This window comes from Molothrus aeneus, chromosome W, assembly GCF_037042795.1.
Source record: "Molothrus aeneus isolate 106 chromosome W, BPBGC_Maene_1.0, whole genome shotgun sequence".
Lineage (NCBI taxonomy): Eukaryota > Metazoa > Chordata > Aves > Passeriformes > Icteridae > Molothrus > Molothrus aeneus.
In genome coordinates this window covers 6527864-6555048 of record NC_089679.1, presented here as the reverse complement: position 1 = coordinate 6555048, position 27185 = coordinate 6527864, and the positions used below count along the sequence as shown (strand labels likewise).

General features: G+C 45.4%; 1 protein-coding gene across 4 annotated transcripts in view; it reads left to right on the top strand.

The window, feature by feature from the left end:
- The first annotated feature begins 6859 nt into the window (after nucleotides 1–6859).
- The window catches only part of LOC136568519 (SET-binding protein-like), a 237074-nt gene continuing 216748 nt past the window's right edge, over nucleotides 6860–27185 (top strand). For all 4 annotated transcript variants that reach the window (XR_010785231.1, XM_066568528.1, XM_066568527.1 and 1 more), the window contains exon 1: nucleotides 6860–7642. The gene's annotated coding sequence lies outside the window, so the exon portion shown is untranslated. The remainder of the gene's footprint in view (nucleotides 7643–27185) is intronic.

The window sequence follows — 27185 nt, the reverse complement described above, 5'->3', positions numbered from 1 at the left end:
TTATAGAAAGACTGCAGGATGCCATGGAAAAACAAATCGTAAATATTGAGGCCAGAAATTGATTAATTTTACAATTGGCAAAGGACAATGCTAAGGAAGATTGAAGAAAAATCATAGAACTGTTGCCAAATGAAAATCCATCTTTAGATGACATGATAAATGCCTGTGCCCTGTCGTGAACGGCGGAAGAAATGCCTCACACAATATGCGTGAATGGCAAATCCCAAAGTTTATTGAAAGCTCACACATATTTATATTGGTGTTAATGAAGCTTATACATATTGCAAAAGCTGAGCTCATTATTGGTTAAAGCACACTTAGATCAACCACACCTACTTCTACGCTCTAATGATTATTTTGTTTCTATGTTTGCATTCTTCTAGCTTCTCTACCTAGGATATCTACATTTTCTGGCAAGCGATTTTCTCCCCCATCTTCCCGTTTCAGAGAAGGTCACTATGACCTTTGTCAGTGATTGGACACTGGTTACATAATCCCCAGCTTGTTTCCCCTATCCTTATCCATCGGTATCACATCGAAATGGCCTTTCTCAGCTAGCTAATTATCCAAAAAGCTCTCTACATTTCCCCCGTTTTTCTGTTGAACAAGCATGGTTTGATTAAATGTGGTAGTTATCATCTTTCGCACTATATTCTGTAAGCATATACAAAAACAAGGCAAAACTAATATTAACAACAAAGCTACAATAGCTACTACAATGCCAACCTTAACAATAGAGCGTAACCATGACCCTAAGCTTAAATATTTGAGCCATCTATCAATACTAAGGCTTGATTCTACCTGTAAGTTCTCAGTTAACTTCTGTAATTCAGAGAGCTGTGAGTGTACAGATCGTGCATGATCAGAGAGATTCATGCAACACATGCCCTCAAATTCATCACAGCCATGGCCTTGTGCAAGTAAAAGAAAATCAATTGCAGCTCTATTTTGAAGTGTCGCATGACGAATAGAATCTACATCAAGCAAAAGACTAGAAATCGCTAAAGAAGTTGCATTTGTTTGTTTAGCAAGCCAACACCCTAACCTATTTAAAATAGCATGAGCACGTGCTGCTGATACTCCTGGAGCTAAGAAAGATGCTGCAACTATGGCCGCTGGGGACCAAAGCTTTACATCGTCCTGGCAGTCTGCTGCAAATGCATGAGCCATTCGTTTGCTCCTACGATGGCGGCGGCTCATGTTTAGTATCATGGACATGTTAGGTGTAAGTAGAGACAGCCGTCCAAGTGTACATGGTCCCCCATGCAGCATTGATGGGATACCGGCCCAAGCACGGTCTCCACATATCAGGAAATATCCTGCTGGCAATTGAATAGGATCATTTGATGAGACTGACACTCTCTTTGTTGTATAATTGCACCAGGCCGATGCATTTCGGTAGACAGCCATGCTAGAAGTTACAGCATTAGAATGGTTCTTGACTGACAGCAGGCTTCTATGGTTAAAATGAATGCATGCATCTGCCATCACTGACCTTAACAACTCCAACTCTTGGGGTTCCTGTGGTGCTATAGGAAAGTGGGAAATCCACTGATCCCAATTATCCACACTCATCCTAGCATTGCTGACCTTACAAGTTGGTACATGTAAAAGGCACGGCCAGGGATCTGCTGGTAAGCCAACCAAACAGGTTGTGAAAGGATTGCCAGGAGAAGACAATGACAGGCAAATAGTCTCCTGTTTAGTCAAGTTTGCCAGGGTGACCCGTATGTTAGTCTTGGGCTGAGGTGGGGCCCATGCCTGATGGTCCACACTGTCCACAAAAGAAGCAAAAATTAACAAAGCAATAGCATAAGGTTTCCATCAAACACAGCGGCTCGGGTCCATTTAGCAGGTACCCACAGAGATCCTGTAGGGGTAGAAACACAAAGATATCCGCGGCCCCAATATAACACCTCAGCAGGACCTTGCCATTGTCCTGTTTTAGGATCTCTGTATCTCACCCATACATCTTTCTTTACACCATCTGTTTCATGTACATAGTGACGAATCACAGCAGGAACCTTATTTTCCCCAAAAACACACAAGTGGTTCAAAACAAACAAGCACTTTAACAATCTCTCTTGTGGCTCTCTGGTATCCATATATTTACTCAAATATCTTTTCAAGGTACCATTTGCTCTCTCCACAATCACTTGCCCTGTAGGAGAATTGGGGATGCCTGTCACGTGTTCTATCCCCCATACTTGCATGAATGGCTTTATTCTTTTGCTACAGTAAGCAGGCCCATTATCTGTCTTGATGCGCTGTGGCACTCCCATTACTGCAAAACAACTGCTGAGATGTCTCTCTACCTGCCCTGCTTTCTCACCAGTCTGTGCTGTGGCCCATATAAAATGACTGTAACTGTCTATGGTAACATGTACATACCTCAATCTCCCAAACTCTGCCACATGTGTGACATCCATCTGCCAGGTCTCATTTGTGCTCAGCCCTCTTGGGTTAACTCCCAGACCTAAGCCACAGCCTCCATTATAATGACTACATATAGGACAGGCTTTGACTATTGCCTGTGCCTCCTCCATAGATATCTGAAATTCTCTATGGAGGCCTTTTGCATTCTGGTGGAACATGGAGTGTGCCTCTCTGGCTATGGTTTGTTTGGGAATCGGAGTTGCTTGTGTGATTGAGACTAATTTATCTGCTCGCATGTTACCTTCTCCCAGACCAATATCCCATTTGTGACTTCTGATATGGATAACACAAAAAGAATGCTTTCTTAGCTTGATTGCTCTCTGCAACTGCATAAACAGTTCATGTAACCTCATGTTTTGAACCCTTTTCATAGAGGCATCCTCTATTCGCTCACACACGCCTGCAACATACAAAGAATCTGTTACAATGTTAAGAGGTCCAGAGAAATGCATCATGGCCCATACAACAGCTAATAGCTCCATCGTTTGCAAAGTGTCCAACTCAGTAGCTCGGAGTATATGATGATGCCATTGTCCCTTTTCTCGCCAGGTCACTGCAGCAGTTTTGGATTTTCTTCCTGCATCTGTGTAGACAGTTATAGCATCCGATAAGGGCTTTAGTGATCTCTTTGGACACTGAATCCAACCCCACTGTCCTATCCAATTCAATGGTACATTGGGAATATCATCAGTGGCAGTCACACTACCGGCTCCCAATAGGGCCTCTTGTCCCATAATCTGTACTTTCCGTTCATGACCCTTTTTGAGCAAATCAGCTAAAATTTCAATTTTTTGAAGAAGGGTTTTATGTTGTTGAAGTGGAGGAGATATCCATTCCAAGGCCCATATCTCCCCCGTTTTTTTGTTATGCTGAGTAAGTGCACCCAGTAAAAATTTTGGTCCACACCAAACTGTCAGCTGTATAGGAAGATCAAGATCACATCTCCGAACACTGCCTTGTGTGACACAGTCCAATATCTGCTGCAGTGTCTCGAGGATGAAGAGCAATAGTAAAGAAGCAGTCCTTCAGATCAATAATCAAAAGTGGCCAGTCCCTTGGCAACATAGCCGGATTAGGTAATCCCGGTTATAAGGCTCCCATAGGCTCCATCAATAATGAGTGGTCCTTTTACCCCAGTTGGAACCTTTTCTGGGTGAGTAGACAGCAGGGTTACTGTGGCTAGGGCTGCCAGGTCCACTCCGAGGCTCCCAGAAGTGGCGGGCTGGAGGCAGGTCGAGCTGAAGCGGTGACAGCTGCTACTTGTGTCCGGGCGCAGGGAGCTGGTGACCAGGAAGTAGAACCGCGCCGGGCAGCCGCGGGGCGGGCGGACTCACCGGAGCCCGCTGCCCCACGGGGGGTGGGAGGCCCGTCCTGCCGCCCCCCCCCGCCTCGGCTCGGGGGTCGGAGCAGCTGCGGAGCGGAGCAGGAGGTGGCCGCGCTGCAGCTGCTAGGCCTCTTAGGGCCGGGGCTGGCATGAGCCTCCCTTCGCTGTTGTGCAACGGCCCCTGCTAGGTCACTCTCTGACCCGGGGATGGGCGCGTTACTAGGCGGAGGAGGTTTAGGGTTCGACACAGGGGCAGGCGGCACGGACTGCACTGCTGGAGTACGTGCGGGGGGGGGCTGCTGCCCGAAGCAGGAACTGATAGCGGCGGGGAGCTGTTGTCTGGAGCGGGAACTAGTGTCGGCGGGGAGCCGCCGCTTAATGTAGATGCCGGTGCCGGCAGGGGACCGCCGTATGAGGCAGGAACTGAAGTCGGCGAGGGGGTGCCACTTAAAGCAAGCGCCGATGGGGGTGGGGAACTGCCGTTTAGAGCAGGAGCTAGCGTCGGCGGGGAGCCAAACCAGTCTCCGTAACTCCTGTTTCTTTCATGGGCTGTGCTAGCCTGCTGGGCAGCTCTCTCCTCTGCCTGGTATTTCAAGAATTCAGCATGCACGACTTGCCATAAATTTCCCAACTTTCTCGCGGTCTTATCATCATCTATGACTGCCTGCCACAACTAATCCCCAAATATATGGCAGTCTGATAACCTATGCACTGTGCGAGGAGTCCGAAAAAGTCTTTGAGCATAAGCATGAGCTAACAACCCATGAAGCTCTTTCTGCAAATCTATACCCTTAACCTTACGCTTTTATAAAAAGCTAGGAAATAAATTATATGCTGCTTGCCTTTCTTTATCCGTGTTGAAGATAACAGCGCGCTTCTTGCAGCTCTTTCAGGCTCCGGCAGCACGTATCGGCCGGGCCCCCCTCTGGGGTCACCCGGGGCCTTCGCACCTTCCCTTTTTCAGCGGTGCTTTTGCCGTCCTCAGCTGCAATAGGACCTGAACTCCGCTCACGCCGCCGACCGTGGCTAGTCCCGAAGAAAGACGTCCGGGGTCACCATTTGTCGTGAACGGCGGGAGAAATGCCTCACACAATATGCGTGAATAGCAAATCCCGAAGTTTATTGAAAACTCACACATATTTATATTGGTGTTAATGAAGCTTATACATATTGCAAAAGCTGAGCTCATCATTGGTTAAAGCACACTTAGATCAACCACACCTACTCCTATCTTCTAACAATTATTTTGCTTCTATATTTGCATTCTTCTAACTTCTCTACCTAAGATAACTACATTTTCTGGCAGGCGATTTTCTCCCCCGTCTTCCCGTTTCAGAGAAGGTCACTGTGACCTTTGTCAGTGATTGGACACTGGTTGCTTAGTTCTCAGCTTGTTTCCCCTATCCTTATCCATCGGTATCACATCGAAATGTCCTTTCTCAGCTAACCAATTATCCAAAAAGCTCTCTACATTTTTCTTTCTTTTTCCCCCCTTTTTTTTCTAGCATTTGGGTCCATAATTTGGTTTTCTCTGTTAAATCAATCAAGATAATAACCATGTATCAGCTTATTCCAAGGAGGAAGATGATGGTCAGTGGAGCTCTTTGACACACAGTTTACCTGCCAAAAGTTTTCAAAAGCAAAATTCTTCACAAGAAGATGTCAATGGCATCTCTGACAAGAAATGTTGAAGCAATTTCTTTTTTTGTTTCATTCAGATACAAAATGACAGTGTAGCTCTAGTCAGGTGATTTAATTTAAACAAACAAACCTCTGTTCCATGTCAAAGCACTGATTTGAAAAGACAATTCTTTGTTTTCAATCAGAAATGTCAACATTTTCAGTGTAAGATTTCTGATTCTAAAGTTTTTGAATTGAGTATTTGTTTGAGGTGGGAGTGGGGTTGATCTGAGAAGGACGGGCACAGCCTGTTGCCTCTATCCAAGCTCATGAGTTTGGGATTTGTAAGCATCATGCCAGATGTTGGCCATGTGGAAAGATCCAAAAGGAAATAAAGGTTTGGTGTGTGTTTTATCTAGGATCTTTTGCCAGAAAGAATGAGAGAAAAATCAATGGGGCCGAGGGCACATACTCATCAAATTTGTTGAGTAGGCTTATGGTTTGGTAAGGGCTATGCTGGCATCTCGAGAGCCACATAAAACTCTCCTACCCAGCTGGTGTTAGACTGGGACCTGTGCCATAGATCTGTTGCTACACTTTTTTTTTTTTTTCCTATGAACACAGGCTGAGAGAGTTGGAGTTGTTCAGACTGGAAAAGAGAAGGTTCTAAGGACACATTAGAGCACCTTCCAGTACCTAAAGGGGCTAAAAGAGACCTGGAGAGGGACTTTGGACAAGGGCATGGAGTGACAGGACAAGGGGGAATGGCTTTAAACTGACAGAGGGCAGGTTTAGATTAGATATTGCGAAGACAATTTTTACTGTGAGGGTGGTGAGTCACTGAAACAGGTTACCCAGAGAAGCTGTGGATGCCCCATCCCTAGAAGTGTTCAAGGCCAGGTTGGATGGGGCTTTGAGCAACCTGGTCTAGTGGAAGATGTCCCTGCCCATGTCAGGGGTGTTGGAACAAGGTGATCTTTAAGGTTCCTTCCAACCCAAACCTCTCTGTGATTCCATGACTCCATTTTCCCCTGCCCCCATCAGTGCTGCTGTTGTGTCAGGTAGTGGCACTGTTGAGTACATTAACCTAGGACTAAGCATTGCAGCCACACCGAGTGTGTGTGCGCGTGGGCACGCCTTCTCATTACCATTTATTGTCTCCCTCCCCCCTCCCAGTGCTGCAGGACTACGGCAGCGAGCAAGAGAGAGAGAGAGAGAGACTGAGCCATGAGCTCCTCAGATCTGCTTAACCAAATCACTGCCCCTTGCAGGGAGGGAGAGAGGGAGAGCAGGGGGAACCAGATCAAAAGACAAAATGAAGGAAATCCAACGGGTGAACAAAAAGCCACCCCCAGGCGCACCCTTTCCCAGGGAAAAGGACGGGGCTTGTGCGTGTGTGTAGCACCGACCCCCTCCCCCTCAGGAAAAGAGGGTGTTCTTTTCCCCGCCTCCCCTTCACGTCCCGGGGAAAACCTCGCTGGGAAAAGCAAAACCGTAAAAGCTTCTCCCCACCTTGCCCCCCTTACAAAGGCTCTCAAACAACCACCACCACCAAACAGAAAGCAAAAAGAAAGGAAAGGAAAGGAAAGGAAAGGAAAGGAAAGGAAAGGAAAGGAAAGGAAAGGAAAGGAAAGGAAAGGAAAAATTCCAAGAACCAGAAGCAAGAGACAAGCTCCCTCCATCGATTTCAGATCCAGGATTTTATCCAGTGCATTTTTTTGGGTTTTTTTTTCCTCGCCTTTTTTTTCTCCTCCCCTCTACCTTTCTTTCACCTCCCCTCCTCCTTCTTCTCTACCCACCCCCATTTTTCTTTTTCATTTTATTTTGAATCCTGTTTATCTCTCTCTATCTATCATTTATCTTTCGAGCTATCCGTCCATCTGTCTGTCCGTCCATCTTCTCCTCGGTGCCTTCCTCCTGCCCCCGCCCTCCTCCCTCTGCGCTCTGCGTGCGCTGCGCGGCCGGGCGCTCCCCTCATCCCCATCTGACAGATGAACACCGGCATGGGTTTGCCTTAACACAAGCAAAAGCACCTTTGGGGGTTGTGGCGAGGGATTGGAACCGGGATCTAAAAGAGAAGAGAGAAGTCGGAGGAGGAGGAGAAGGAGGAAAGAAGAAGAGGAAGCTGCTAAGAAGTCCCTGCTGCCGTTTTGGGGATATGGGTTAGTAAAGGAATAACAAAAAACAATCAAGCAAACAAAAGCAACAAAAAACCTGAACCATCGAGAAAAGGTCTGCCTTGATGATCGGGATTGCAGGAAGGTCGTACCCCTCTATCCTTTTCCTTCGCCCCTCCCCCTACTTTTTCCCTTCTGCATGCAGAAATTAATGTCGTCTTCTTTTCTTGCATGTTGTGACTTTGCAATGGCGCGAAAAGGGCTTTATTTAGTTTTTCGGGGGAAGGGGAGAATATTCCTTCTCTGTGCAATGCGTGCGAGTCCTCTCCTCCTGCGACCCCTTCCATTCCCATGCTTTGTGCCTGTTGGATGGGGGTGTGTGTGGGTGTGGGTGTGGGTGTGTGTGAGCGAGAGGGGGTTAAGACCGTGCTACTGGAAAGGGGGTGGAATTTCTTTAGGAGTTTGCATAGTTATCCCTCCTTATCCCCCTCGTTATCCCCCCCCCCGGTCCCCTTTCATAACCTATCTGTGTTTATATGTGTAGGTGGCAGTTATGTGTGTGCGTGTGGAAATTGTGGGGGACACGACCACCCTCTCGCTTCGTAAATTGCAGATAGAGAGCAACACTGTAGCTATGGGGATTTGTGTATGTGTGCGTGGGGCTCTGTGGCGGTGCTGGGGGGAGGAGGGGGACCTCCGCTGCCCCGGGGTGCCCCGGCTTGTTTTGACGTTAAAAAGGACACACCGCCCCGAAAATCGGCGATTTGGGAGAGCAAAGAAGTTTAGGGGAAGGCATGGGTGTGGAGAAGGGGAGGAGTAATTAGCAATGCGGGCCCCTCCCCCCGCTCTATGGCTTAATGATGATTAATAAGTCGGTGATTGTCGCCCTCGAGCCGCCGGTGTCCCTCCCTCCCCTTCCGGGTGAAAGTGGTATTTTAGTCTGAATATCACCGATATTATCGGGGAGGTGGTGATTTGGGGGGCAGGGAGGCAAACGCAGCCTGCAGCCGCGGGCGACTATTGTTAACCCCAGCCCTGGCGCAAGGCTCCTGCCGAGCACTCGCACAGTCAAACCACTTCCTCGCCAGGTTCCCCCGGCGGGCACTGGGAAATCGGGTCCCTCCCGCCCTTCCTGCCCGGTGTGTGTGTCAGTGTGATTGTAAGTGTGACTGTGTGTGCATCCCACCGGGCACTGGCGGTCCTCGCGCTGCCCCTGCCTCTTCCTGCTGTATTTATGTTTCCAAAAGGAACTTGAGAGAAGCATTTCCCATTCGTTTCCGCTTCAAATAAACGGCCCCGAAAATCCCGGGTCTGACGCTTGATGCTCAAAGGACATTTGGCCGCTGGTAGCCCGGCCCGTGGGGGGGGGGGGAGGGAACAAAGAGACACATGGCTCAGCCACCCCCTGGCAGGCAGGTCCACGCAAGGGGAAATGCGGCGGGCTTCATGCATGGGGGACATGCATGGGGAGATGCGGGGGGGCGGGGGGCACACACCCATCCCGGTGCCATGGGGTGGTGGTGCCTCCGCGGCTGCCGGGATCAGGGCGAGCTCAGCCGGGCTTTGGAAGGAGAAGGAGGATGGAGGGAGGGGGGTAGTGGGGGCCTGACAGGCTGTTTCCCGCAAGCAGAGGTGTTTCATTAGCCACTGGCCCGCGGCGGGGGGGACGGACATGCCGTATGTCCTTCTATGTCCGTCTGTCACACCGCAAAGAATGTGCGAGGCTAGCGGAGCTTGGAGCCAGCAAGTGCACCACTGACAGGGAGAGCATCTGAGCCTCTTGGTATTGACAAGACGACTGCAGGGGAAAATGCTGCTAATAAATTCATTCCCGTGTGGAATATTATGGGCCCAAATGGAAACAATTATTGATCCCACAGCCCCTGCAGCCAGGACTAACTTGGTGCAGGCTACAGTAATTATATAATCAGCTGTCAGCTGCCAAAGTTAGGCAGCGACAGCATGAACCTGAAAAAACTGGTGTCCAGGACCTTTTATCATAGACAGCAAAATAATATGCCTATTAGGGAATAATAGAATCATACAATGGTTTGAGTTGGAAGGAACCTTAAAGACCACCTTGTTCCAGCACCCCTGACATGGGAAGGGACACCTTCCACTAGATCTGGTTGCTCCAAGCCCTGTCCAATCATGCCTCGAACACTTCCAGGGATGGAGCATGTTAATGGGAAAATGTGCAAGTAGCTGCTTCACACACACCTTTCTGCACTTCCTTGTCCTTCATTTAGATTGCTCCCCTCATCAGAAGCTCCTTCCACTTGAAGGAGAAATTTTTTTTCATTTTCATTTGGTTTTTAGCCAAAAAGAGAAAAACCTTTCCAAACAATGGAGCTGTACTCTAATCTCTGCTCTTAGCTTGGAAGGGTTATGTAAAAGCAAGGGGAAAAAATGGGGAAGCACTTAGTGAATGGAGACTTCTCTTCCATCTCTTGTTTGTTTTGGCTTTTATTTTTTTTAAGCTTCTCAGACTCAAAGTTATAATTGAAACCAGAATTTTTTTGAGAAGTAACTGAGCCAAGAAAACCTCTGTTTTCTCTGCAACTAGGGATGGAGATAAATAATTTTTTGCTGATGCTATTTCAATTCTTTTGAGCTCTTTGATTCCTTTCAAAAAGACTAGCATAGATTGTTAGCACATTAGCATTTTAGGAGGATACACTCTCTGAAATGTAATAAAATGGTGTGTTAGGTGTGTGCAGAGCTATTAACTATGTTAGTTGTTGGCAAACAAAAGAAACAGTGGCCATTATTTATTCTTAAGGATGATAACTGAGCTATTTAACTCAACTTGATATTTACTGGGTTTCTCTACTGAGTTTGCTAAGTATAATTTCCAATAATGTAATTTGATTAAGTTGGGAACTGTTCCTTTTTAGCAATTGCTATTGCTGCATGCTTAATTACCTCGAGGAGTTAAATGCTCAAAATGGTCCAACCATCATTTTTTTGCTTCAGGTGCTGCTTAATCTCCTCTTCTGGTCTGTTTTGACCCATCCTTTGAGTTCTTTTTCCCCAGCACACACCTCTTAGGTGCAAATGCCAATTTACCAACAGGACTCTTTCCATTATAAGATCTGGCTAATCTCAGGTTCAGTGACTTTTTGCTCTCTCAGTAGGGCTCAATTGCTCACACATAATCTTTCCCTTCTGTTTTCTTTCCCCTTTGGACAATATCCTCCAGGACTGAAAAACTCTTGCCTTGTGCTCTGAGACTTGCAATTACACAGCAATTTTGACTCTTGACCCAACTAGCAGCAAGAAAGGCTATTGTCTAGTGAACCATGTAAAAACAGTTTTTGGATCCAACAGATTGCTGTAATGGAGATGAAAACTGTCCCAGTGAAGTGATGATGGATTTTTTTAACCATATGTCTTGGTGGTTTTTCTTGCTCCTCATTAAATACCCATCTCTGGAGTATCTGTGATGTGTGGGTCTGCACTGGTGTTGAAAGGCAGCATTAATAACTGCCAAAATGTAGTTCATGATGCATGGAGGGCGAATTGAATAGGATGTAATCCATGTTCAGAAAATTCAGCATTTCATTTTTGCCTACCTTAACGTGTAGGTACACAGGGTTTTGAATGCATAAGTGTCGCCATTAAACGTGCATTCAGTGTTGAGACAATGACAGCAAAGCTGTGCATAAAAAAATTAGGTGGTCAGATGAAATCCATGGTAAGATCTATCCTCATTGCTGGGAAGTCCAGGCATTCTTAAGGCACCAGGAATCCAAGGTTTAGAGCAAGTCCAAAGCCTAGTGAGGAAGGTGAGAATCTGTGGGAGAACCTTAGAGGAAAAGGCTCTCAGTGTTTTGCTGCAGGGTTTGTGGTTTTTATTGGGACTGGTTTTGGTGCTGTTATAGGTTCTGTTCTCATTACTTTCTTTTTTTCCAACTTGATTAAAAAAAAAAGAGTTTCCTTTCTTGTTATTATCATTGAGGAAATAAAATGACACATGCTTTTAGGAATTTGTCATCTTGATTAAAGATGGACTTTAAAACCCCTCAACTCCAGGTTTTACTCTGGGAGGACTGTCAGATCTGAAAACAATTTCCAAACTTTGTAAGTTGGGAATGCTTTGCCTTCTGATATGGGCATGAAATCAAGTTGCAAGCCCACATTGTTAGCACAGCTGCTTCTGAGGAGCACTCAAACTCTTAGAGACAGTTTTCTTCTTCTGCCATTGTGAAAGCTTCACTTGAGGTGGCTTTAAAAGTTCATTTCATTTTTGGACCTGCTTAGAGATCTCCTGGATGCTGGAAACAAGTGCAGCTCTGCAACTGGCACCTGGATTCTGCATTCACATTTAAGTGGTTGTAGAAAGAGCAAAGGAAGTGGAATAAATAGCTGGGTGAAAAAAAGAAGACAAAATAATTACTTAAATTGAATGAAAGCTGTCAGAGAATAATGCAGCTTGTCTTTCAGAGATGAGGAAATGTGTGAAGGGAGTAGGGGGTGGTAATGTTTATCAGCTCTTGAGAGGGGGCAGAGCTAGGGGCTATTTTGCCCTTTTGGAGTTTGATTCACTTGGCAGCACAGATTGTCCCAATGCAATGATGAGCTTTTACTGTAAGATGTGGGGCAGATGGATATGAAAAGCAGTCTTCTGACATTATTTAATTTAGGATTTTGTTGTCTTTTATGAAATTAAAAATTTCAAAACTTTCTCAGGTTAGTCACCTATGTCTTCAAAAGACCAAATCAAAACTCTAGACCTCAAACACTCTGAGGATTGTGAGGATTTGATCTAAGCTTGATTATGATCTTTAGTTTATTCTAGTTTAGCTTTAGTTTAGTTCCAAGTCTAGCTGGGGACCTTTGCAAGGTCTCAGGCCTCTATATCTCTCTGATCCTTGCCTGGCTGCCTGTCCACCAAACGCATGTGCCATTGACAGTGTGTGATGATGACCCTGTTGACTTTTGGCATGAAGGGAAAAGTGACGGGGCTGAAGCATGGGTGACCAAACAGGAAGGCAGCCAGAGAAGTACTCTGGGAATAGTCGTTGGGTATTGCCCACAGATCCCAGGGTCAGGTTTACTCTTGCTTATGAGTAGGGACAGTGCTGGGGCTTGTGAACGTGTCCATTCAGCACAGGGGCTTTGCAGTGAAAAATGAGTTATGCAGATTGTAAGAATGACCCTCAGTTGTCTTCCCTATGTAGGGTAGGTGAGTCTAATGCACTTTTTTGAAAGCAAACTCAGTGTGTGGAAAAGCCATGCAGGAGACTAATTTCCATGCAAATGTGAGGTCGGAAGGTGGTGGCAAGGCTCTGACCTGCCCTGGTGAACACCAGAGCATGACATGGCACAAGGCTTGGCTCTACAGTGCATGATATATCAGGATACAAATGCCTGGCAGAGTGGGGTGCTGGGGTTGTTTCTAAATACCACTGTGGGGTGACTTATCTAGCTTCTCAATGTCTTTGAGGAGTGAATTCCTTTTCCTGTAAGGGTTGCTGTGCAGTCTGGGGCAGATAAGAGTTCTATGAATGTGGCAGCCATGACAGCAAAGTTTCCTCTACTGTACTATGATAGCTCCTGAATTAGTGCTTGGGAAAGCTGTTCAGAAGAATGTGTGGTAGGCAAACATGGGGTAACCCAGGACTCACTTGAATACTTTGAAATTAGAGATGGGTTAAAGATTGGAATCCTGAAGTTTTAAGTTACTTGGAAATTTAATCTTTAAAACCGAGATATATATGTGTGTACAACAAATCATTCTGTTTCTTCACTGGTATTTCAGCAAATGGAGAAGTTGCTTTTAAGATGGAAGGGAGAAAATTATGATACTCAAAACAGAGTTCCAACTGCAAGGCATTACAGTCACATTTTTGCTCCATGTGATTCATGTATCCTGAATATACCTTCTGATGTGATTTCTAAGACTTGGATACTGGCCTAACTTCCCTCTGTTTTTCTGGACCTAGTGTATTCTGGAGTGGTGCTATGATCTGTGCCTGCCTCTCTTGTCTTAGTCTTGCTAAAATTTTGACTTTAAGGGGTTTCCACCAAAATTCCTCTGAAATACTATTAGTTTGCTAGACAAGGAAATCCTTCCTGTAGTTTTAAATTTTTTTTTCTTCTTTTTCTGTCTCAAGCCTTCCTATAGAGTTCTATAGTGAGGATTCAATAGAATTTTATAAGGGGAATAATTCTTTGCTGAATTTCTCACTTCTTTTTCAGAAGGGATCAGAGACATGAACCTTTACTGGGGAAGTTCAGTAAGTGTTGAAACAGGATTGTATACATGTAAAGTGTTACAGCAGGCATCTGGGCAACATGCTATTATACATGCCCATTGTTCCTAAGGTTGCACACCAGTTTAAAGTATTAGTGCATACATTTGCATCCTTGTAAGCTCCATAAATCTTCATCTAATGGGCTGAAAAATGTCCTACTTTCACTTTGTTTGATGACAATTTTCTTCCTGAAAGATTGAGTAAATCCTGGCAATTATTCCTTTATTTTTTTCCAATTTATTCAGAAAAAGTGAGAGTGGAAAAAGAAGAGGAAACACTTCTCCCTTTAAAATTATTCTAATGACTTGCTTTTAAAGAGCAGAATGGCCCTGAGGATGGAAGGGTGGAGGAGCATCAAGAGGCATCCCCCCCCCCCCCGCTCCCCCCCCAGGAGAGAGAGAGAGAGAGAGACGGTGTCTGTGCCTGCTGTGCCACCTTGAAATTTGATAGTACGGCCGGCTGAGAAGGAGAAGGGTTGGGGGTGCAGTGAGAAGGTGCCTGGCAGGGCAGCATGGGAGTTCTGGACAGGCAGAGCCTTAGATTTTTAACCCTTTTCTTGGATGATGGAAACCTTACAAATGCTGATCCTCCTGGAGTTGAATGAGAAGAGAGATAGAGATGAAATAGGAGGAAATGGGCCAGTGTGATGCAAGTTTGTGCAAACGAAAGATATCCGAAGAAGTTGAGAAGACTCCTAGGTGGGAGGAGATGATGGAGTGGCCTTTGGCTGGACTTTTCTTGTATAGCCATGGACAGAACCATTTTTCCTGTGACACAGAGACTGCATCTAGGGGGAGGCAATGGCTCAGAGCCAAGAGAGTTCAGTCTTGTTATGTGAAGGAGTGTGGGAACAGAGACGATGGGTGAGGAGGGTGGTTGGTGCCCTCGATCTTCAGTGGAAGAAAAGATCTCTGTTCTTGAGACCCCTTGGCCCCAGGGGGTGAAATTTGGGGGGGAACAGGTGTCCTGAAAGTGAGAGACTGTGCTCTCTTTGGAACTGGACAAAGCACCCTTAAAAGGAAAACCCTAGAAGCAGCTCTGGTCCATGTGCAGTGGTGAGAGCCCTAGACATGGAAGGAAGATGTCACGATGGCAAATGTTCTCGGGGCGGTGCCACGAGTGACATGGAAACACACGAAATTTCAACTGTGTTTCCAGGGGAAGCCTATGGCACAAGAAGGATTCCTCTCCTCTTGATGAACTGAGAATTGATTATCTGAAGGGTGGTGATGGACTGAGAGTTGGTGATCTGAGGGATGGCAACTGAATTGAGAGTCCAAGGTTTTGTCTTACTGTGATGTATTGGGAACTTGGTTGGGGGGAGGAGGAATGTTTGGAGGGTTTTCATCCTGAGTTCTGTGTGTTTCTTTTATATATTGTAAGTTAATAAAGTTTTTTTTTCCTTCTTTTTTAAAGTTGGAGCCTGCTTTGCTCTATTCCTGGTCACATCTCACAGTAGACACCAGGGAGAATGTATTTTCATGGGGGCACTGGCATTGCGCCAGTGTCAAAACATGACAGAGGTCATCACAGAAATAGAGTTGAAGACACATCTGCTCTTAAAACATGTTGCCTTTTAAGTGTGATTTTCAGGCCAGAACATTTTCTTCAGTCTTAGCTCTATGAACAGACCTGTGTTATGACCCGCCTCTGAGGCAAGGGTAACTGAAGTTCTTAAGTTCTTGTTAATAGAGCCCTTGGGGTGGATTAGAGTGAAACACTAATGATACTGAATGACCATTGTTTATATATATATATATATATATATATATAAAGCAGGTTTATTTTAGGAAAATTTGGTTGCTATGGAAAGGAGGTATGTAGCCATTTTGGTTATTATCTATGGAAATATAACAATATAAAAGTATAAAAATATCACTTAAGAAAATATATAAGGAAAAGAAAGAAAGAGAAAGAAAGGCTAAAAGTAGATAGTGGAGAGGAAAAATATCACCGCCTGTGGATCCAGAGACAAGATTTGATTTTTGCAATTTAGATGTCTCAAAGTGATGGTTGCAGTCTTGAAGCCCCCAAAACACAAAGTTTGATGGGTTAACATACATTCAGGTTTAAGTAGAAAACCCAGGTACATCCCATGGGGAGGGGAGTTTTACACTTGCAACACTGTGGATCATGTGCAGTCCTCTGGTGGAAGGTATCAGAAATTAGTCTGGGGGCACTTCAGGGGTCCTTGATGGTTTATGACCTCTTCTAAGACATGACTGCTGTTTCTCATGTAATGCCTTATCAGAAGGGATGAATAGGCCTTCAGGCCTATGTGTGAATGCACCAATACCAATCCCCTCCCCCTCTCCCCCCTCCCCACCCCCAGTGCACGCGAGAAAGAGTCTTGCACCTGACCCTTATCAGGAGGAAGAATATTAGCATGATAAATATCCCACCCAACAGGATCTGTTTCTTGTCAGCCTTTTCCCTTATCTGGCTCAAAATCCAGCTTGTTGCTAAACAAAGGTTGTTTTGTTGTGATCATCCTCCAGTGGTGGGTGCACACATGATCTCAGTAAAGCAACTGCTGCTTTTGCAAATGGCCTATTGAGTCATTAACCTTTAACATTTCAGTCTTTCAAAATCTCCCAAGGAAAACCTCTGATAAAAACAGTGTGCAACAATTAAAATAACATTAAGCTGTGAGGCGGCTAGGTAGATATTGGGACCATATTCAAACCTTCATTCATCTCCATCTGGGGGACAGTGGTATGGATACCTCCATTCAGGGGTCTCTTGACCCATTGGTGCCCACAGACTAAACATTGCTTGGATGAGACCTAAAAGAAGGACTCAGATTAGGAGACAGAGACGCATAAGGTCACTGATGGAAAGAGGGGGCACCCATGACTGACTTCACCTTGGATTCCCCCAAATTTTGACCTCATCCTAACCTTTGACATCCTTCTGAAGTTGATGATGTTACAAGTGTTATAAGTAACAGGACAGGAAGAATGTGCCTCAAGTTGCTCTAGGGGAGGCTTAGCTTAGATATTAAGAAAAATTTATTCACTGAAAGGGTGGTCAGGCATTGGAACAAGCTGTCCAGGACAGTGGTGGAATCACCATCCCTGAAAGTGTTCAAAAACCTGTGGATGTGGCACCTGGGGGACATGGTTTAGTGGGGGAAATGATTTAGTGGTGAATGTTATAAATGATCAACCAGAAATCCAAATTAATAAATGTGAAAGATTTTATTTTTGTGACCAAAATACAGTCCTCAAAAACCAGTCAAAGAGACAGCATCAAGCCTGGGATCGGTGCTGGGTGAACCTATATCTGACCTCTATCACATCGAATATCCCTCTGTTCACGAATGCCATCTCCAGCAAGGCTGTTTTATACAGTTTTTTATGCCTGAGGCAGAGATGCCCCGATTTCTTTTGTAACCCTGCATATGTATGAAGTTTTCTTTCACTGTGCAGAGCTGGACAATTGCTGTTTCCTGAGTAGTGGCAAACACTGATCATGTCAGGGGAAGTCGTGTATTCAGATGTATGTTCCTTGGTGACTTCGGTTATCTTGATTGATGATATCTATCAAGTGATGATTGTCCTTGGATGTTCCCTGATGGTTCTGGAGGAAGCCCATCTCTGCGCCTGCCAAGTTCTTTCATTAGTGAACGAAGCATTGTTCTCCTGCTGCCACCAGGAGTTTCGTAATTCCGATGTAGTAATCTGTCTCCAGGTTGCTTGTGGTCAGAGGGTCGTTGGATGTTAAATTCCTTTTACCATTTTTAATTTATACATTTTCCCCTTAAGCATGAATTACTTTACATTATATATTACAGTGAACATAGCAGTGCTGGGCTAACAGTTGGACTTGATGATCCTAGTGGTCTTTTCCAACCTTAACAATCCTATGATTCTATGATTCTAAGGGAATAAAACCCCAAAGTCCTGGTCCTTGATTAGGGATTTCAGTCATGAATCTGGTCTTCCCGATCCTATTTGCTGCCTTGGAGGGAGTTCGATGTGTGCCATGTCACAGAAAGAGCATAATGAAATAGTTCAGGTGGAGAAGTCTTTCAGATGTGCAGGTACTTAGCAGGTTCTTATCTCCCACCTGACTCAACTTCTCCCAGCACTAGTGTAACTTCTTCCTCTTCGCATTAGAGGCAAAGCTACTCCTTTCTTTTAACCCCAGCAGCTGTTGGTTATCTTGTCTTTATTCCTGGCCTCGGGTCATTCCACCATCATGCTCTTGACATCACTGTGATGCCTTGGAGTGTCTACCTGGAACAGAGGCTACACCCAAGATGGACGACAGTCACGAGTTTTTCAGACAATTATAAGTTTGGTCCATTTACATATCAGGGGTTAATCCTCCAATTACAGCTTCAGGTAATGAAGTCATATACCCCAGTTTGCTCCCTCCTAACTCACTTTTGTCTAGACTTTTGGGGACTGAGACAGTAAGGTGTCCTTGAGCTTCAGGCCTAGAGGAATTGTTTTGTCTGACCAAAATGTGAATACAGTAGCTAACAGTCTATATGGAGTTTTAGAGTTATACACTAAAGCAGTACAGGACTGGAAAAATATCAAAGCTAAAATCCTAAGGCATCAGCTGTCCTGGCACCATGGGCTGCTCTTTGCCCTGTGCACATCCAGCCTGTGTCCTGTGCTGCTTTTGCCTCCTGCTTTTTCTTCTGCAATCCATGAGGATTCAAGGGCATTTTTTGTTTTGCTGACCTAGATGCTCTCCCTTCCCTCAAATTCAAAGCACTGATACATTCTACAGGGCAAAGCAGCCTCAATGCTTTCCTGTAAATACCTCAAATTATTGCCCTTCTTGCTTGCCCTTTATACACCCTGCTTTCCCACAGTCCCCCCTTGATGCTGGGGATGCTCCGTACGTTATACAGCACCAAGCAAGACATCACTGCATACTTGGCAAGTACAAGCCTGCATAGACAAAATCCACCCTTTCTTACTCCTAGTATCATTCGAAGCATGCAGAATGGAATAGCATATGTTGTTTGTACAGCCTCTATATTGGGAACATGCTAGATCCTGGATCGAAGCCTATTTTGTCCTCCTTGTGCCATCATTTATGGCTCTGAGGAATGGATGCTGAGCCAAGACCTAATACATTCTCTATCAGATGTGTTGGTTTTTTTTATTTATTTATTTGTTTTTCCCAAATGGAGGGAAAGCTGGTGCATTTGGCACTTGTGCAAGTGAAAATGAAATAATGGAGGAGGGGGAAAAAAAGGGCAAAGGAGGTATCCTGTGGCAGCAGCAGTAAATAAAAAACAAACCTCTTGTTTGTGATTTATACAGAGAAATCATTTTCCACACATTTCAGGGTGCAGAAGGAAATCTTTGATCAGAGGAAGGAGAGATGATTGTCTTACTATGATGGTGTTAGAAGGGGGCTACTGTGTCTGATGGCAGCTCAGGGGCAGCTCAGTAGCAGAGCCAATCTAGGAAAATTTGGTAACACAGATGGTGGAATTGCTCAGGGTTTTACTTTCTATGGCTGATCTCTGTGCTAGTACCTTTCCCTAAATACCCATAAAACTTTCCATTTGTAGCCTGTCATAGCTGCCACTGCCTCCAGGATGTTGTGCTTGGCAAGAGCTGCCTAGAACAAAGTAAGCATTTAAGGCCCCTTCAGTGCATGTTGACACTTTTCCCCAAAGAGTTTCATGGCTGTTGTTAAACAAATAAGTTTTTTCCTTGTAGTGGCACACACTGCTGCACCCAGCAAAGGACTTGGGATATTCTCTCAGATTGTCTCAAGAGTCACCTTTGATTATACATCATACCAAGAGTGATGATGCTTGGTCTGGGACCTCATCAATCTGGTGTTGACTTGATGTAGACAAATTTCCTGGCTTGGTTTTTTGTGTTGCAATAAACTGGAGCACAGTTGGCATATCATTCTGCTTCCTAGTGTTGTGGAGGCCCAATCTTCAAAAGGTTAATGAATAAAAATGTCATGCTGACTCTTGATGTCATTAGGATCCAACACTATTCCTTGATTCAGAGTTGTAAATCCAGCAAACTGAGTCCAACTTTAGAGCAGTCTACAGCACTGTTTGTCTCAGAGGGTGCAAGTGGGAGGAGGTTGGTCCTTTAGAGACCAGAAGTCCTAAGCATGAGGTGGTGTTTACAGGTCCGATGACTGTATTCCCTTCCTTGAAACCCAGATACAACTTTAGGTTGGGAGTGAGTAGATTTACAAAACCTTGGCACAGTTCTGAGGCAGGAGCTTGAAAAAGTTCTTGGGCAATGCAATGGTCATCTCTCTTCCTCCTGCAAATGGGTGCTTTGCTACACTGGCAGTTGTTACAGCAGTACCTTGGGCAGTCTTTCTTTTATGGGCCTTGTGTTTTATGGCTGTGTTAGTGGTTTAATCATTCAGTTGGACCTCCCATCAGCCCTGTACAATAGTTATTTACATAGAAAGGTGACTATCTGATCTAATTATTGAATCTAAAACCTAATTACAGAGTCAAATATGATTCCATAATCTACTCTTAATGTCTCTATGTTGAGAAGAGATATACATGTGTGCAATGTTCACACTTGCATGCATCCATAATTGCGAATATGCTTGGACACTCATTTATTTGTCTCTTGATCTTGGGGTAGTGTCGCAGACATCTTTTGTGAAAATCCTTTTCTTTAGGATTTTTCCTTCTGAGAAGCTGAGAGGCCTCAGAAACAAAATGTAAACAATGTTTATCTGCTGCTGTGGAATGTAACAGGTGGATCCGTGATTGGTCTCCTGTGGATGTTTGGATTTACTGACCAGTCACGGCAGAGCTGGCTCTCGCGCTCTGTCCAGGCCAGCTGCTTTTGTTATCATTCTTTCTATTCTTAGCTAGCTTCTGAGAGGAAACCTTTCCTTCTATTTCTTTTTAGTATAGTTATAATGTAATATATATATATATATATCATAAAATAATAAATCAAGCCTTCTGAACATGGAGTCAACATTCTTGTCTCTCCCCTCATTCAAGAACCGCTGTGACCACTGTCACAGTTGGTGACCCCGAGTGACTGAAGAGGAAATTCATCACTTGGTGAGACCCTCAGAGGAGCATTGCTACATTTGGGTAAACCCCCGAGTATGTGGCATTGATGGTCACCTCACAAGTGACCACAGAAGTGGATTCTAGCCAGGAGCTGAAGAACTGAAGATCCTGATTTGGACGGAGTTCACAGCAAGGCTGACCACAAAGAGAACCTTTTGAAAAGCCTCCGGGAAGATGTTCGGAAAGCCTAGCAGCACCAAGCAGCTGGCCAGAGCGTGCTGGACACTGTCACAAGGTACTGTTAGCTTTTCTCTTCCTAAAGATGCTGCCCTTCGCAGATTGTGGCTGCACATGTGGGGGGCCTCTCCCACAGAGGCGGGGCCGCCTCCTGAGTCTGCGGGCCTGCCCCAAATCTCCCCGCGGCCGCCTCTCCGGGCAGCCCCATCCGCGGCTCCGCACCTGCGCCTGCGATCTCAGAAACACCGCGTCCCACGGCTGCACCGGTGTTGCTAGGCAACGCACTCAGCGGCGACAGTGACCGGCAAGCCGTGCCGCCCCCGCCGCTTCCCGCGGCTGCGCCTGTGTTGCTAGGCGACGCACTCGGAGACGACGCGGCTGCTGCTTCCGGCCCAGCGGGGGATGCATTCCCTCCGGCCTCGCCGCCCCCACCAGCCCCTCCGGCGGCCTCGCCGCCTTCCACCGAACCAGTCCCAGTTCAGGATGCTGCTGAAAACGGCGCCGAGCCCACGGGATCGTCTTCGGAGCTGCCCGCGGTCCCGCTGCCCCCAGCGGCAGCTGCTACGGCGCCTCCTGCAACCGGCGTGACTTCCCCCCCAAGTTTTTCGGGCTGTCCCAAGGCTGCCCTTGCGGGGGGAGCTGGGACAGGGGAAGAGGGCGTCAGCCTCTCCTTCCGTGGAGGAGGCATGGCCCGACAGCTGGGTGCGGGCGCAGCCAGGGTGCCTGCTTTCAAGCTCAGCGTTCTTGGCGGGTTGGGGGGTGTTTGGTCAGTTGTTTCCCCTTGGGGGGTGCGAATCTCTCTGCTGCCCCTCGCGTGCCCCAGCGGCGAGGGGGAGGGGGCTCCCGAAAGTTCTGCTTTTGGTCCCCAGCCCAGAGGGGGTGGTACCGGGAGGCAGATGGGAGGAACACCTGGTGCATTTGCATTGCAGAGGCAGAGGGAACGGCGGAAAACCATCATGGCTTGTTTGCTATTGGGAAAAAACATTCCCAGACCCGAGATGAAGATCCTCGGGACAGCTTCTATTCCCCCACTGCCGGCATGCCTCGGTGATTTTGGGGAAAGGAAGCGTTTGGTCGCTCGTGTTGCCATTGTACTGGCATCAGGGTGCAGGTCTGTGACAATGCAGAGCCTGCCTCGTGGGCTGGGCCTGGGCTGTTTGGATCGGGTCCCTGGGCCAGGGCCACCTCCTGGACTCCTGTGGGGTTTGGGGGCTTCGCTTCCCCCTTCAGGTCCTGGGCCACCGTTTTGTGGGCCAGGTCTGGGGTTCCTGATCCTTCCAAGGGGGCAAGGGTCCCCCCTAGGGCCTCTCAGGCTCCTTTGCTGCTGCTGCTCTTTCCAAAAAAAAAAAAAAAAAAAAAAAAAAAGAATTTAAATTAAATAAAAAGAGTTGAAAGAGCTGGCAGCAGCTCAGGAGCATTGAAGGGCCAAAAATTAGCTTCAGCCCAAGTTGTTCAATAAAGGGCTGTGGCCAAGACATTCCAGAAGTTTTCTCAAAATTGTTTGAAATTGTCTGATGACTGTCAATGGACTTTGATAACTATTGATGGATTTTTCTGTAGCAAGCCTGTTTCAGGACCAAAAGGGACTTTCAGATATGTCAAAGAGGAACATCTTCAGTCCACGGACTTTTCCTGAAACTCATCTGTTTGGACTTGAATTTCTTTGCATTGTTTTTGCATTTTCTTCTATTGTAAAATTGTTTTAATGATATGATAGAATTTTATGTTCTACATTCCACATAAGCACTTGACTGAAGTTTTGATTGGCAACAGATAACCTGTCAAGTGTTTGTTCTTTCCTCTGCATGAGCCCAACAGAGAAAATTACAAACACTTTTCTTTTTAATTTAACTAAATAAAAAAAGGTGACATGTCGCAGACATCTTTTGTGAAAATCCTTTTCTTTAGGATTTTTCCTTCTGAGAAGCTGAGAGGCTTCAGAAACAAAATGTAAACAATGTTTATCTGCTGCTGTGGAATGCAACAGGTGGATCTGTGATTGGTCTCCTGTGGATGTTTGGATTTACTGACCAGTCACGGCAGAGCTGGCTCTCGCGCTCTGTCCAGGCCAGCTGCTTTTGTTATCATTCTTTCCTTTCTATTCTTAGCTAGCTTCTGAGAGGAAACCTTTCCTTCTATTTCTTTTTAGTATAGTTATAATATAATATATATATATATATCATAAAATAATAAATCAAGCCTTCTGAACATGGAGTCAACATTCTCGTCTCTCCCCTCATTCAAGAACCGTTGTGACCACTGCCACAGGGTAGATGCTTGCAGCTTCTTCTGGCTGTGAGAGATCTTTGTTTTATCATGTCTTTTCCCCTCCAGTGTGTCTTTTCCGGGCTGTCTTTGACGGGCTTAGGCACGCTGATGCAGAGCTATCAGTCAGTGTTACTCAGTCAGGCTGGTAGCACTTGGATTCAGGGAAAACTGATGGAAACAAGTGAAGATTACATTTCTGCTGTTCTGGCAACTACCATTAGTCCTTGCTCCTTGCTTTCATGTGGATATGACCACATCTGTGAGACCTTGCATCCTTTCCCTTCAGAGAAAGTCCTCACATAACCCATTGTCATGGGTTGATGCTGGTTGGATGCCAGGCACCCACAAAAGCCACTCACTCTCCTCTGCAGCTGGACAGAGGGGAGAAAATTGAACAAAGGGTTCATGAGTTGAGGTAAGGACTGAGAGAGAGATCACTCATTAAATACCATTAAGAGTAAAACAGGTTTAACATAGAGATATAAGGTGAATTTATTACGAACAAAATCAGAGCAGGAAAATGAGAAGTAAAATAAGCCCTTAAAAACACCTTCCCCTCCACCCCTCCCTCTTTCCCAGAGGTGCAAGGAGGCAGGGAATGGGGGTTATGGTCAGTTCATAAACGGAGGCTTCTCCCACTGCTCAGAGAGAGGAATTGTTCCCCTGCTGCATCATGGGGTCCCTCCCACAGGAGGCAGTTCTCTGTGAACTTCTCCAGTATGACTCCATCTCACGAGCAACAGATCTCTGCAAACTACTGGCACGTGAGTCCATCCCATAGGCAACAGTCCTCCCAAAACTGCTTCAGTGTGGGTCGCTCTTCCACGGGGTGCGGTCCTCCAAGGACAGACTGCTCCAGCTTGGAAGCAGGGCCCCTTTTCTGATGGGTCTCTCACAGGATCACAGCCTCCTCCCAGGCATCCACTAGCTCCAGTGTGAGCTTCTCCCTCATGAGCTGCGGGTGGATCTCCCTGGGCTGCAGAGGGGACATCCTGCTTCACCATGGTCTTCACCATGGCCAGCAGAAGAATCTCAGCTCTGGCACCTGGACCACCTCCTCCCCCTTCTTCCCCATTGACCTTGGTGTCTACATAGTTGTTTGTCTCACATATTCTTACTCCACTCTTCTGTGACTGAAATTAAAACTGTGCAACAACTTTTGTTTTAATTTCTTCTTACATATGTTATCACAGGAGCATTACCACCATTTCTAATTGGCCCAGCCTTGGCCAGCAGCACTTCCATCTTTGGAGCCATCAGGGATTGGCTCTGACAAATGTTGTGGAAGCTTCTAGCAGCTTCTCACAGAAGCCACCTCTGTGGCCTCCCAATATCAAAAAACAGGCCATGCAAACCCAATACACCCATGCAAAATCAGAGGCAGAGGTGGAAGAACTGAAACAAAAGCAGTGTTAGAGGCAGGAGGACCATGTGGAGAGGAACCACCTTTCTTCTTCTAATTCACCTTTTCAATGAATCACATACTTTATTTAGTTATTTTTATAGATAATCTGTGTATTATAAGCATTCCTATATGGACATTTCATTTGTAATTATTCTCATAAGTTGAGGATCTCATACTTTATTTGTTGTATTGATGCCTTTTTCTCTGGTCCTAGAAATAGGAGCCAGACACAGTTAAGGTGATAAAAAGGGGTACCTTTATATAAGGATCCTTAGGTGCACAGTCCATTAGGTGGAAAATTCTGAAGATGCACACCTGTGTGATGTGTGTACAATTTTAATAGATTTTGCAATTTAGCATATCTGACAAGAGTGCCCAAATTAGAAACACGCCCAATGAAGTAATCCCCCCCAGCTCTAGCATCTTCTAAATCCTCCCCCCTTCAGATGAGGACTAGGCCCTGTTTATAAAAATATGTCTCAAAGAGCTGGTTTCAACCTTGGTTTCTAAGGAGAAGCAAGATAGCATAGGTTTCCTGGAATTTATTTTGTCTTTCTGCCTAGGAAAATACTGAAGCTAAGCTACAATAAAAGACTACAGAGCTACAAATATATGTGTAAAAAATACAGAACATCTAATTTACATGTGTCTATATCCAAGTATATCTTATAAATAGATATTTTAGCAGTCTGTTTAAAATTGTCATTTAGTAGAGGGGACCAATTTGCCCAGCACTGGAGATAGAGGCCAAATAATATGTCACAGAAGCACAGAATGGCTGGGATTGGAAAGGCCCCTGGAGATTGTCCACCATGCTGCTCAGCACAGGGTCACCTAGGGCAGGATGCTCAGGGTTGTGCCTGGTTGGGATTTGGATATTACCAGGCTAGCTCTCATTTGTTTTGCTTAAAGTGAAAGTCCTTCTGCCTTGTTTCTGCCCTGATTGATGCAAGGAGGGTGAAAGGGAGAGCGTGTTTCCTATGGGATCTATATTGTGGACAGAAAATAGCTGTCACAGTAATTTTTTGAGCCCCCTGACAAAGTTGGGTTGTTCTTTCAGAGTATCATAACCATAGGAAGTAACTTAGTCTGTGGTCCAAAGATGCAATAAATCTAGCTCCAGGGCTCTGGGCAGCAGATTAAATATGCTACTTGTGCATGATACTGATCCAGTATAAACTCATTTTCCTGATTCAAATTTGTTCAAAAAAATTAGCAGTGACTTAATTTTATCCCAGTAGACTTTGTATTGCATCATACTATGTCATTTGTCTGTACCACACTGGCTTTATGCCTCACAAGTTTTACCCATTTCTGGAACTGCTTTTAAATTGTCATGCAGAAAGGCTTAATCCTCATCTTATGCACTTGTCCATTCCATAGAAGTGTGATCAAATGCCCATTCCTTATCTGTGTCAAGCCGGTGCTGTTGGTGATCTGGCAGTGCATGGACTGTGACCACAACCATGCTTGATAATACCTATGGTTTTGGAAAGCAATAACGAAGAAATGGTTGGGGCATTTTTGTACTCCCAATGTGAGTTAAATGAGTTTAGTGCATTTTGCTACATGCCAGGCTGTTGGGGTTTTTATGTCCCATGATGAATTCTGAAGTTTCACAGGCACTTCTCATAAAAGCAAGTTTCTGACCAAACCTTTCCCTCAGGTGTAATGTGAGTGGTCCATTGGCCTCTGCCCCAGAGGCAGCTGCATTTCAGCAGTGGCATATATAATCATGGAAGCAACTAGAGAGTCTTTGGAGTGAAAGGTGATCTCTCTTCATGAAATACTCCTATATAGTCTCCAGTTCTTTGTAGTGAATGGTTTTAAAAGGATCGAGTCTAAAGAAGCTTCCAGGATTTCTAATATTTTGTGGAGTTTAGGGATTTAACTGTATGCTCCATAAGAGAACATGAAATCCAGAAGCAACAAGATAGATGTGGTATTTGAGAAGATGGAAGACGGGAGCTCCACATTCAAAATGACATCTCAGACTCATGTCTCAGTCTCCCCTCATTTGGAACTTTTTAATCGATTTTTTTTTTTTTCTTTTTCATCTTAAGGCATTTTGGACTCTGGATAAAACTAATGCAGTCTCAGTAGCTACAAACATGGCTGTGATTAGTGGACATGGGATTTGGGCAGCACCTCTTAATATTGCTCCAAGCTCTCTGCTGGTGCTCCCAGTGCTTGAGCAGATCAGAGGATCAATACAAATGCTGGGCAACTGAACCTACCTTGCTTGTGTTCATCTAACCAGCGTTTGCTTGTTATTAATGTGGTTGCTCCTGCACTTAGGGCAAAAGCCATGCCAAGTATTATGTCTACTTTCATTTAATGGAGAATTGCAAACAGGTGGATTCCTCCCCCCCTACTATAGGCTCTCCCTTCTTTTTTGTCCTTAGCAATTTTTCAGTTTAAGCACTATATAGCACTGTGTCATGGTTTAACGCTGGCACAATGCCAGTGCACCTATGAAAATATATTTTTCTCAAATGAATGCTGTGAGATGCGACCAGAAACAGAA